The sequence below is a fragment of the Triticum urartu genome, chromosome 1A, assembly GCF_056163025.1.
Source record: "Triticum urartu cultivar PI428250 chromosome 1A, HENAU_Tu73, whole genome shotgun sequence".
Classification (NCBI taxonomy): domain Eukaryota; kingdom Viridiplantae; phylum Streptophyta; class Magnoliopsida; order Poales; family Poaceae; genus Triticum; species Triticum urartu.
This window is the reverse complement of record NC_141873.1, coordinates 509,007,657-509,019,000: the sequence shown is the minus strand read 5'-3', so window position 1 is coordinate 509,019,000 and position 11,344 is coordinate 509,007,657. Positions and strand designations below refer to the sequence as shown.

General features: G+C 47.3%; 1 pseudogene; it reads left to right on the top strand.

The window, feature by feature from the left end:
• Window positions 1–359: 359 nt before the first annotated feature.
• On the top strand, window positions 360–1,561 carry LOC125536819 (transcription initiation factor IIB pseudogene; annotated as a pseudogene).
• Window positions 1,562–11,344: the final 9,783 nt, after the last annotated feature.

The window sequence follows — 11,344 nt, the reverse complement described above, 5'->3', positions numbered from 1 at the left end:
GCGGCGACCGAAGATACTGCACGCACGGTCCGGTGGAGGGGACGATGCGAAGCTTTGATTTGGTCCGGCGGCGACGGAAGTGCTTCGGCGGCGGCGGCGCTGGAGAAGGATCGAGTGAGAGCCCTCGTTCTTTGTTTAGAAAAAAGGAAAATCTCTCGACCGAAGCCGACTGTGGACTTGTGTTTACAAATTTTGTGGAGCCGAAACCGACTGTGGGTGGTGTCGGACAATGGGTACGAGGAGGACAATGATTGTAAAAACTTCTCGCAAAAGAATCACCGCCGTGCAAAACCGAGTCGAACTAACCGACCTATGCGTCCATAAATATCAGCCCAAAGCCCCCAATCTAACCTTCAGACCCTTTTCCCCAACCCGTCGCCACAACCAATACCAAAACTGCGCACACGGCGGCGGCGGCAGCAGCAGCAGCCATGTACACCAGCACCTGCTCCGCGGCGGACGAGCGCGTGTACTGCCCGGAGTGCCGCCGCGCGACGGAGGTTGTCCTGGACCACGGCACCGGCGACACCATCTGCACCGAGTGCGCGCTCGTCCTCGACGCGCACTACATCGACGAGGGTTCCGAGTGGCGCAACTTCGCCGACGACGGCGGCGGCGACGACCGCGACCCCAGCCGCGTCGGCACCTCTGGCGACCCCTTCCTCAACACCAAGCTCTCCACCGTCATCGACTACACCAACAAGACCAGGAAGTCCTCCGCCACCGGCGTGGCGACAAAGGCTCCGCCGAGGATGTCGGTGCCGGACGCGGGGGTGGCCTCCGAAAACACCCTCGTCGACGGCTTCCGCGGCATCGCCGACATGGCCGACCGGCTCGGCCTCGTGGCCACCATCCGGGACCTGGCCAAGGAGACGTTCAAGAAGCTGGACGAGGCCAAGGGCTGCCCGCGCGGCCGGAAGCGGGACTCCGTCTACGCCGCCTGCCTCTACATCGCCTGCCGCAACCTCGGCATGCCGCGCACGTACAAGGAGCTCGCGTCCGTCACCGCCGGGGGCGTGGCCGCCAAGAAGGACGTCGGCAAGATGACGACGCACATCAAGAAGCTCCTCGGGGAGGAGGACGGCCAGGTGATGGACATCGGCGTCGTCAGCGCCACTGACTACCTGCGCCGCTTCTGCTCCCGGCTCGGCCTGGGCAACCAGGAGGTGCGCGACGCACAGGAGGCCGTGCGGAGGGTCGAGCAAGGGCTCGACGTGCGCCGCAACCCGGAGTCGGTCGCCGCCGCCATCAGCTTCATGGTCGTGCAGCGCGCCGGCGCCGGCAGGTCCGTCAAGGAAGTGTCCGTCGCCACCGGCGTCGCCGAGGGCACCATCAAGGAGGTGCACAAGGACCTCACCCCGCACGCCCAGATGCTCTTCGGCTGAGCCTGAGCGCCCACGACATTAACGCTTCTTGATCCTTTGCTGTTTGGCAGGTCCTTGGCACATGCATGCATGCATGTTTGCCATGTCCACAATTCCAAACGTGTGCTGTTCTTGGCAACTATCTTAGTCTTGGACATGTGAAGTTTGTGTTGGACTTCGTTTCTAAGTGCTGAATCATATCATTCGTGAATGAATCTGTTCTTAGTTCGTTTGATCCGATTAAACTCATGAACCGAGGTCTCGGACACGGTTGCCAAGTACGTTACTTGTGAATTATAATGCTCTCATGAACTTGAGGCTAATAATTTCGAAGGCTCGACATTCTTCACCGAGATTTCACCCAATTACAATGAACTTTATGTTCCGGTGAAAAAGGCGATGACTTTTAGTCTCAAAGAAGGCGGTGGCAACCCTTCAATATCGGCTAGGTTCAAACAAAATTCAAATTTTGGTTGAATCCCATTCAGAATGAAACCAAAATGACCAAATTGAATACTGAAATAGGCGACTTTGCTGCAATTTAATCCAACAAAATATGATGTCTATTCTGGCCAGATCATATGCCAAAGTACCGAAAGATTTTTGTGTTTACACACCAACTGAAAGAATCTGACATGGGTTGTTGAGTCGAGGTTACTCAACCATGTTTTTTCGCGGTGGCAGGGCGGATTCTGAAAAATATAAAGAGGGGGAGGGGAGTAATGAAAGGGCGCACGATGAAAAATGTTTCACTATACCAAACAGAGTATATGTCCGATTTAATTATTTCTGAAACATGGTTGCTAAGTACACTATTTTTTCGCCAATACGGGTGGAGCATATCAATGCATTGATAGAGGGAAGCAAAGAACAGAGTTAGGGGGTTGCCAAGCCGCGTACACAAGATGGTGTGGAGGCAAACCCAAGGAGTAGACAGGGTTGCTCGAAAATCAAACGTAGCCCTTTGGTTCCTGCATTAGTCCATGCCCGTGCTTCACCCTGGATGGATGTCACTAGGCCGGGGATAGATGCCTGCTTGCTCCGATGTTACCAAATCATCCAGACACAGAGAGGGACAACGGAGTCAAATCCTTTGCGCAAACTGGGAGGGCAGGATGCCGACGCTGCAGCTCACCAATAGAAGAGTGTTGTTGTCCCATTCGGTGGCATGGCAGTGAAGCGGCACAATGAAATCACATGGTACCAAACTTGCCTAGAGAAGACACAACCCACAAGGAGATGGTGGATCGTTTCAGCCTCTTGATCACAAAGCATGCAACTAGAAGGGTACGGAAGGCCAAGATTTCTGAGATGATCTGCAGTCCAGCATCTATTAAGGTGCACAAGCCATAGGAAGAACTTGACGCTTGTCGGGGCCGAACCCTTCCAGGTTAGGTGCTAGTGCGGGTCGGGGATAGATACCTGTAACATGGCCATGTAGCAAGAGCTTGCGGAATATACCCTGTTGTCAGTCCAACACCATAGCTAGCAGTCTGGCTCGAACAACAGGTTGACATGGTGTAGGCGCTGCGAGAAAGAGATGTACTTGATAGTGGCCACCACGCCGAGAGTGCCATGGATGTCCTAGATCCAAGAGCGCAACTTGAGGTCATCACAGACTAGGCGATGGTTGAGGTGTTGACAAGGCATAAGGGAAAATAGGGTGGGAGCGATCTCACGAATGGAATGGCCATCGATCCAATGGTCAAGCCAGAACATAGAAGTCTTGTCGTCCCCCAAAGTCCGGGAAGTGGAAACCCTGAAGATGTCCTGCGTGTCGTGGTAGGGAGAGGAAGATGGTTCCACGGCCTCGATGGATCAATTGCTCGCAGCCAGAGCCTGCGCACGCGAAGGGCGATGCCTATGCGCTGGAGATCACGCACGCCCAAACCTCCAAGTTCCAACGATTGGCAGATTTTGGCCAAGCTGACGAGGCAGTTCCCCGCCCTGGCCTCACGCCGTCTGTGCCAAAGGAAACCTCTAATGACCCGCATCACAAGCTTCAGAATGGACGGTTAGAGTGTCATGGACAACAAAATATGGACGGGCATGGTGGACAGAACGTGTCACACAAGGGCAAGCCGTTCACCTCGGGAAAGAAGAGAAGCCTGCCAAGTGGCAGGGCACTTGGACATTCTCTCAACAAACAACATCAGTGTCGAGACTGGAACTTTCCTCACCGAAAGAGGCAAGCTGAGGTAGGAGATCGAGAATGGAACGACAAGGCAAGACTGAATGGTTCTCGCGCACGCATAATCCTCGGGTGTGCAGCGGATCGGAGTGACATAGCTTTTTTGAAGTTGGTGGCCATGCCAGAGGCCGCATCGAAGCATTGTAGAATCGCACACACCACCAACAGTCCAGACTCAGATGGGTGGCAAAAAATCAAAACGTCATCCGCGAAAAGCGTGATGCTGGAAGCAGCAGGTCTTGTTGTGAGCCTCTGTAGCACACCACACCGAACTACGTGTTGCACCATGGAATTGAGTGTGTCGATGACGAGGACAAATAGCAAGGGTGAGAGAGGGCACCCTAGCGTAGGCCACGCACGTGATCCATGGGAGGTCTAGCATTGCCATTTATGAGCACGCGAGTGGAGGAGGTGGACAGAAGATTTGATACCCATGCTTGCCAACACTTGCCAAAACCAAGGTGCGCAGGGCCTCGAGGAGGAAGGGCTAGTACACGGAGTTGAAAGCACACGCTATGTCAAGTTTGAGAAGAATGCGCAGGGCCTTGCTGCTGTGGAACTATCTGACCGTTTGCTGCACCAGCATAAAGTTGTCGTGCACCCCGCGGCCAGCGATAAAGGCACTCTGGTTGGACGACACGAGCTCGCCAAGATGCGGTGCCAAGCATAGGAAGAGCACTCTGGTTGTATTATTTATTTTTATATTTTTATAATTAAGAGTTTAGATTTTATGCTATAACTGATAATCCTGGAATATGACAGTGAAAGGTAAGGAGAATAGGTGAAATTTCTAAATTGAAGATAGGTGAATCTGAAAAGAAAGATAGTTCCTTTAGAGGTGCCTTTTGAATCCTACTTCACCAAGTATCCATCCTTCTAATTGGATTAGCAAGATAATAAATGGAGTATAGATATAAACTTCGAGTGGATGATTAGATTCAATGAAAATAAGAACAATAGTTTTTAAGATTTAAAATAAATGGGATGCGAGTCTATGACACTAGCATATGGGTACTTGCTATGTTTTGTTTTAGGTCTGATATTACGACAACATTGAAAATGGGATGTGAGTGAGCTCAGCGCGGTTTCACGTTCTATTTCACTACCCACTAGGGTTCTTTCCGCCATAATTTCCCTCACAGTACTACTTCGCTATCGGTCACCCAAGATTATTTAGCCTTGCAAGATGGTCCTTTCTCATTCACATGGGATCTCATGTCCCATGCTACTTGGGTCAGAGCATAAACTAGTGATGCTTTCGGCTACTGGACTTTAGCCATCTAGGGTGAGGCACTCACCCGCTTCGCCTACCCCGCCATGCTGGCATATGGATACTTGAGCTATGTTTTATTTTAGCTCTGAGATTACTGCAACATTGAGCCATCTTATGTAGCTATGATGAAACTCGAAAATAATCTACCATGCCCACTTGACTATCTTGGAAAACATGCTTGCGTAAGTATTTACTGTTGGGGATCGTAGCAGAAATTTAAAATTTTCTATGCATCACCAAGATCAATCTATGGAGTAATCTAGCAACGAGGGGAAGGGGAGTGCATCTACATATCCTTGTAGGTCGCTAAGCGGAAGCGTTGCAAGAACGCGGTTGGTGGAGTCGTACACGCAACGATTCAGATCGCGGTCGATTCCGATCTAAGCGCCAAACAACGGCGCCTCCGCGTTCAACACACATACAGCCTGGTGACGTCTCCCGCGCCTTGATCCAGCAAGGAGAGAGGGAGAGGTTGGGGAAGACTCCGTCCAGCAGCAGCACGACGGCGTGGTGATGATGGAGGAGCGCGGGACTCCAGCAGGGCTTCGCCAAGCACTACGAGAGACGAGGAGGGAGAGAAGTAGGGCTGCGCCAAGAGGGAGATCAAATCATGTGTTGGGCAGCCCCCAATACCTCAAGTATATATAGGGGGGGGGGAGGGGCTGCGCCCCCATCTAGGGTTCCATCCCTAGGGGTGGCGGCAGCCCTAGATGCCATCTAGGGTGGCGGCCAAAGGGGAGAGGAGAGGGGGGCGCCCTAGGGTGGGCCTTAAGGCCCATCTAGACCTAGGGTTTGCCCCATTCCCACTCTCCACGCGCCTTGGGCCTTGGTGGGGGGCGCACCAGCCCACCTGGGGCTGGTCCCCTCCCACACTTGGCCCACGCAGCCTTCTGGGGCTGGTGGCCCCACCTGGTGGACCCCCGGGACCCTCCCGGTGGTCCCGGTACGTTACCGATAGCACCCGAAACTTTTCCGGTGAGTAAAACGGGACTTCCCATATATAATTCTTTACCTCCGGACCATTCCGGAACTCCTCGTGATGTCCGGGATCTCATCCGGGACTCCGAACAACATACGGTAACCGCGTACATACTTTCCCTATAACCCTAGCGTCATCGAACCTTAAGTGTGTAGACCCTACGGGCTCGGGAGTCACGCAGACATGGCTGAGACAACTCTCCGGTCAATAACCAATAGTGGGATCTGGATACCCATGTTGGCTCCCACATGCTCCACGATGATCTCATCGGATGAACCACGATGTCAAGGATTCAATCAATCCCGTATATAATTCCCTTTGTCTATCGGTACGATACTTGCCCGAGATTCGATCGTCGGTATCCCGATACCTCGTTCAATCTCGTTACCGGCAAGTCTCTTTACTTGTTCCGTAACACATCATCCCGTGATCAACTCCTTGGTCACATTGTGCACATTATGATGATGTCCTACCGAGTGGGCCCAGAGATACCTCTCCGTTACACGGAGTGACAAATCCCAGTCTCGATTTGTGCCAACCCAACAGACACTTTCAGAGATACTCGCAGTGCACCTTTATAGCCACTCAGTTACGTTGTGACGTTTGGTACACCCAAAGCATTCCTACGGTATCCGGTAGCTGCACAATCTCAGGGTCTAAGGAAATGATACTTGACATTAGAAAAGCTTTAACATACGAACTACACGATCTTGTGCTAGGCTTAGGATTGGGTCTTGTCCATCACATCATTCTCCTAATGATGTGATCCTGTCATCAATGACATCCAATGTCCATGGTCAGGAAACTGTAACCATCTACTGATCAACGAGCTAGTCAACTAGAGGCTTACTAGGGACATGGTGTTGTCTATGTATCCACACATGTATCTGAGTTTCCTATCAATACAATTCTAGCATGGATAATAAACGATTATCATGAACAAGGAAATATAATAATAACTAATTTATTATTGCCTCTAGGGCATATTTCCAATAGTCTCCCACTTGCACTAGAGTCAATAATCCAGTTCACATCGCTATGTGATTAACACTCAAGGTCACATCCCCATGTGACTAACACCCAAAGAGTTTACTAGAGTCAATAATCTAGTTCACATTACCATGTGATTAACACTTAATGAGTTCTGGGTTTGATCATGTTATGCTTGTGAGAGATGTTATAGTCAACGGGTCTAAACCTTTCAGATCCGTGTGTGCTTTACAAATCTCTATGTCATCTTGTAGATGCAGCTACCACGCTCTATTTGGAGCTATTCCAAATAACTGTTCTACTATACGAATCCGGTTTACTACTTAGAATCATCCAGATTAGTGTCAAAGATTGCATCTGCGTAACCCTTTACGACGAACTCTTTTACCACCTCCATAATCGAGAAAATTCCGTAGTCTACTAGTTACTAAGGATAACCTTGACCGTTGTCCTGTGATCCATTCCTAGATCACACTTGTACCCCTTGACTGACTCATGGCTTGGCACACTTCAGGTGCGGTACACAACATAGCATAGTTTAGAGCCTACGTCTAAAGCATATGGGACGACCTTCGTCCTTTCTCTCTACTGGATGACTCGTTGCGCCCATGGCGCAAAAAGCGACAGCACGCCACTAATTTAAAATTAACTTAATAGATACTTATATCTTATTATTATATGATACAGGATAAAAGGAAGTCAAAATAAATAGGAATAGACTGCATGAAACAGTACAAATCATATCAGTACATGCAGTACAAATTAGCAAGAAAAATAAAATTACAACTGTGCCATTGGGACAAGAGAACCACACACTCTGGACACCTATACACACGCGTCACACATGTAACATCGGAGGTCAGCACGTGGTTGACTGTTTGTCTTGTTCCATCCACCAGTTCACCATCTTTGTCCCGTTCCTTTCCCCATTCTACTCGTACTGAAGTGATAAAGCACCTGGTGGAGGCTGCCACCGACACTTTGGGCTCCATCTTGGCGGCGGCTGACGCTGCAGCTTGGCGGCAGAGCGGCTCCTGCTGCAGCTCAGAGGCGTTGCGGCTCCATCTGCATCTTGGTGGCCCGGCAGCTACCTCTGTAGCTTGGAGCTGCGGAACCGGCAAATGGTGCCACTGTTGCTCATACCGGCGAGCCAAATCCTTAGTTGCCACCGTCGCTCCCTGCCGTAGGTGGCGTCAGTTTCGGCCGTAGGTGGCATCAGTTTTGGCTGTGCCGGCACTCCCTGAAGCTGGTAACTTTTCACGGCAAGGGATGCTCCAGCACGGCAGCCGCCGTTGCCACTCAGGTAAGAACTAACCTCCTTCAGTGTTTGATGAATCTGCAGATTTTGTGTGTGAGCTCGTTGCTACTATGCTAATAGCCAAGTCTCGAGGGCAGTGTTGATACTGAGCTGAGTGATTCAATACAGGAGCACTAATTAGCAGCTGAGACTGCTCCAATCATCCAGCTGGGTATATTGTATAAGATACTTAGTTGAGTGACCGCCTTTAAAAGAGTATCTTCTAACTAAGGGCTCCTTTGATTCAAAGGAATTGCATAGGATTTTTGGAGGATTTAAACCCTTAGGAATTTTTCCTGTGATGCTCGTTTGATTCGTAGGATTGGCATCCTTAGGAATTTTTCCATATGATCCATTTGTACTACATTTTGGAGGAAAATTTCCATCCACTCAAACCTCTTTGTAGAATTCCTTTGTTTTTCCTATGCTATCAAACATTCTCTGCAGGAGCAACCTGAAGCCAAAAGAACACAAAACTGTATAAACTAAAATAAAAACATGTTCACATGCCTAATAACTTTGAAAGTCCGAGTCCTACTATAACAGTTCAAACAATCAATTGTCAGAAGAGACTAATTAAGGTACTGGTATAAGGTACTTTAACTTTAACTGGGCACGCATAATATAGGATTAAAGAATTTAGATAAGATGCCAAGGGTTCTTCAGTCTATGGCACTCACCTAAAGACTAAAGCCATGGTTGTCATTACATAGCTCTAGACTAAATAATAAGAGCATAACCAAAAGATTTACTCCCTGCGTTCCTAAATATAAGTCATTTAGACATTTCAAATGGACTACAACACATGGGTGTATGTAGACATATTTTAGAGTGTAGATTCACTCATTTTGCTCTGTATGTAGTCACTTGTTGGAATCTCTAGAAAAAGGCTTATATTTGGGAAAGGAGGGAGTATGCATTAGTGCATGAACAAATAATAAAAATAAGCCTATAATATCCCATGCCATATGCACACCAAATGAAGGCCAAACAGAAGATCACCAATAAGGAAAATATTACTATGTGGGTATAATTTTTCAGGAAAACGATAGAATGGTGAGATTGAATAAATACAAGATTAAGAAAGGGGAACATGCAACAACAAAAAGCTTTCGAAAAGCAGTAGTATTTTTACCTCTGTAACAGAGGAAGTACAAAAATGAGTTAGTTGGCATTTCTTCGGATGGCGAATTGCCTGGGAAGAAGGATCAGTAGGTATAATAATGGTGTTACTTTCTTGCGCAAGCACCAAAAATTCGCCAAAAAGTAAAATATATTGGGCGCATTGCACCTTTATTTTCCCTGTAATCCTTGCCTTTGCTTCTAGACTGTATGATGGCGGTGCAAGCTAGCCAGCATCTTCAGATTAGTCCTTCAAAAAATCACACCGAGGGTAACAGTTGGATTGATTGTATCATCCCTGTAACGCCATTATCAGAAATTCAGTAGCCGCTTAATAGTAAATAGAAGTGTACTGCTTGCTGCTTATCACGCTTACTTAGGACTCATAGGCCTTATCTAATCCCTCTCCAAAGCAAACCATCTATCTATGCCAAATAGGCAAGAGGTAGGCAAAGATTCTATACACCTAAGAGTATATGCAATCTAAACTCAAGTACTGCTCACAAGAAAGCGAGCATGATAACACGTCGTTTCTTGCTCTAATAATAAATAAGTTGTTGGAAAGGAGGGGGAGGCTATTTTATTTATAAAGTTTAGTTTAGTGATTTAGTACAAATAAGGACATGTCCAAACCTGACAGGCACAACAACCTCAAATGCATGGGGTTGGTTTGGTTAAATCAGGATGAGCAGAAATGAAACGCACCATATACATTTTCCATGCTTCAACATATATCCGTGAAAAGCATAGAACTGTTACGCATCCTCATATACTCACTAAAGAAATAGAGAATATACCAAACTATTTGTATGCATCCACATACACTCATTAGAAAAACAGAGTAATGTGTGCGTGTTATGTAAGTTAGTTGGCTACCAATCGTACCAACCTTTCTTTAGCATGTTTGAGAAGAATAACACAGCAGGATCGACCAAAGCAATCTTTCGCTTGAGTTGCTTATCCTTGGTCGTTTCCAGAATCCAGGCAGAAAATTATGTACGTATGTGGTGTTTCTCCATAGAAAGGATCTCCTCTGGCGCTGGGGGACATTTGCATTTACCTACTGTCTCTCCTCGGACAGTGCCTCATCAACAGTTGAAACCAGGTCCCCCCCTCCAATTGTTTGTTCCGAATGCAGATCATTCTCGAGAAGCACACGTTAGAAAACTATAGGTTAGTATGCCTAGACATAATTATTCTGAATGCAAACAGGAAATAAAGAAGAAAGAGAAAGGACTTACTTGCTAACAGGGTGCAATATACAGTTAAGAGATTGCATAGCCTTGCATCCCATGACTTCAGAAAACAGGAATAGCACTGCAGCTGAAGATGGCTGGAAAAAAATCTAAGATCATTTACCTACTGGGTGTTCTTGTAGAAGAATACCACTATATATGCACTTGACAACCATAGCAGTTTGGTGCAGAGTCGTATACTAATAAATGGAACATATTTCGATCTTGTGGCATTGCCAATCTTCTACACCAGAAAGAGGGCACCAAAAAATATTCATGCAGGAGTTGAATGTAGTAAATCTAAGAAGCAGACATAGTGGAAAAGTTAATGAACCATTTGTACTGCTACTTCAGATTGGACCAAGAATCTTATAAATTTAGGAAACTCGCAAACATAAGACCGCATATGGTCTTGCAACTTGCTCTCACTATGGAAGCTAAAACATCAAAATGTATACAAAATCTGTTTGTGTCTCTAGCATTACTAAATCTGGAACACTCGGCCTAGCTGGACAGAATGCATACCTGTCGTAGACAAATACTACTGGATCACAAGTGCCAAGGATTCCTTGTTATTTAGCAATGATCTGACATCACCTTCAGGAATCTCTCCCAGCACAAGTTAGTCCCCTTCAATAAAGCAAAAATATATTGCATCGGATATGAGCATTGCAGAGTAGAAGCATCCAGCATCACCTACAAAATACAAATCACCAAGTATTAGAAAATGATAAATCTGAAAGTTGCAATCATAGTCAAATTAAAAACAACGGAAGTTAATGTCGCCCTATAATCTCTCTTCTTCTCCATGTCAGTGAAAAATCAACATGTCAAGAATAAGAGTGAGAGGCAAACGAAAGGCAATGTGCAATACATCATGATTGGCTAAAACA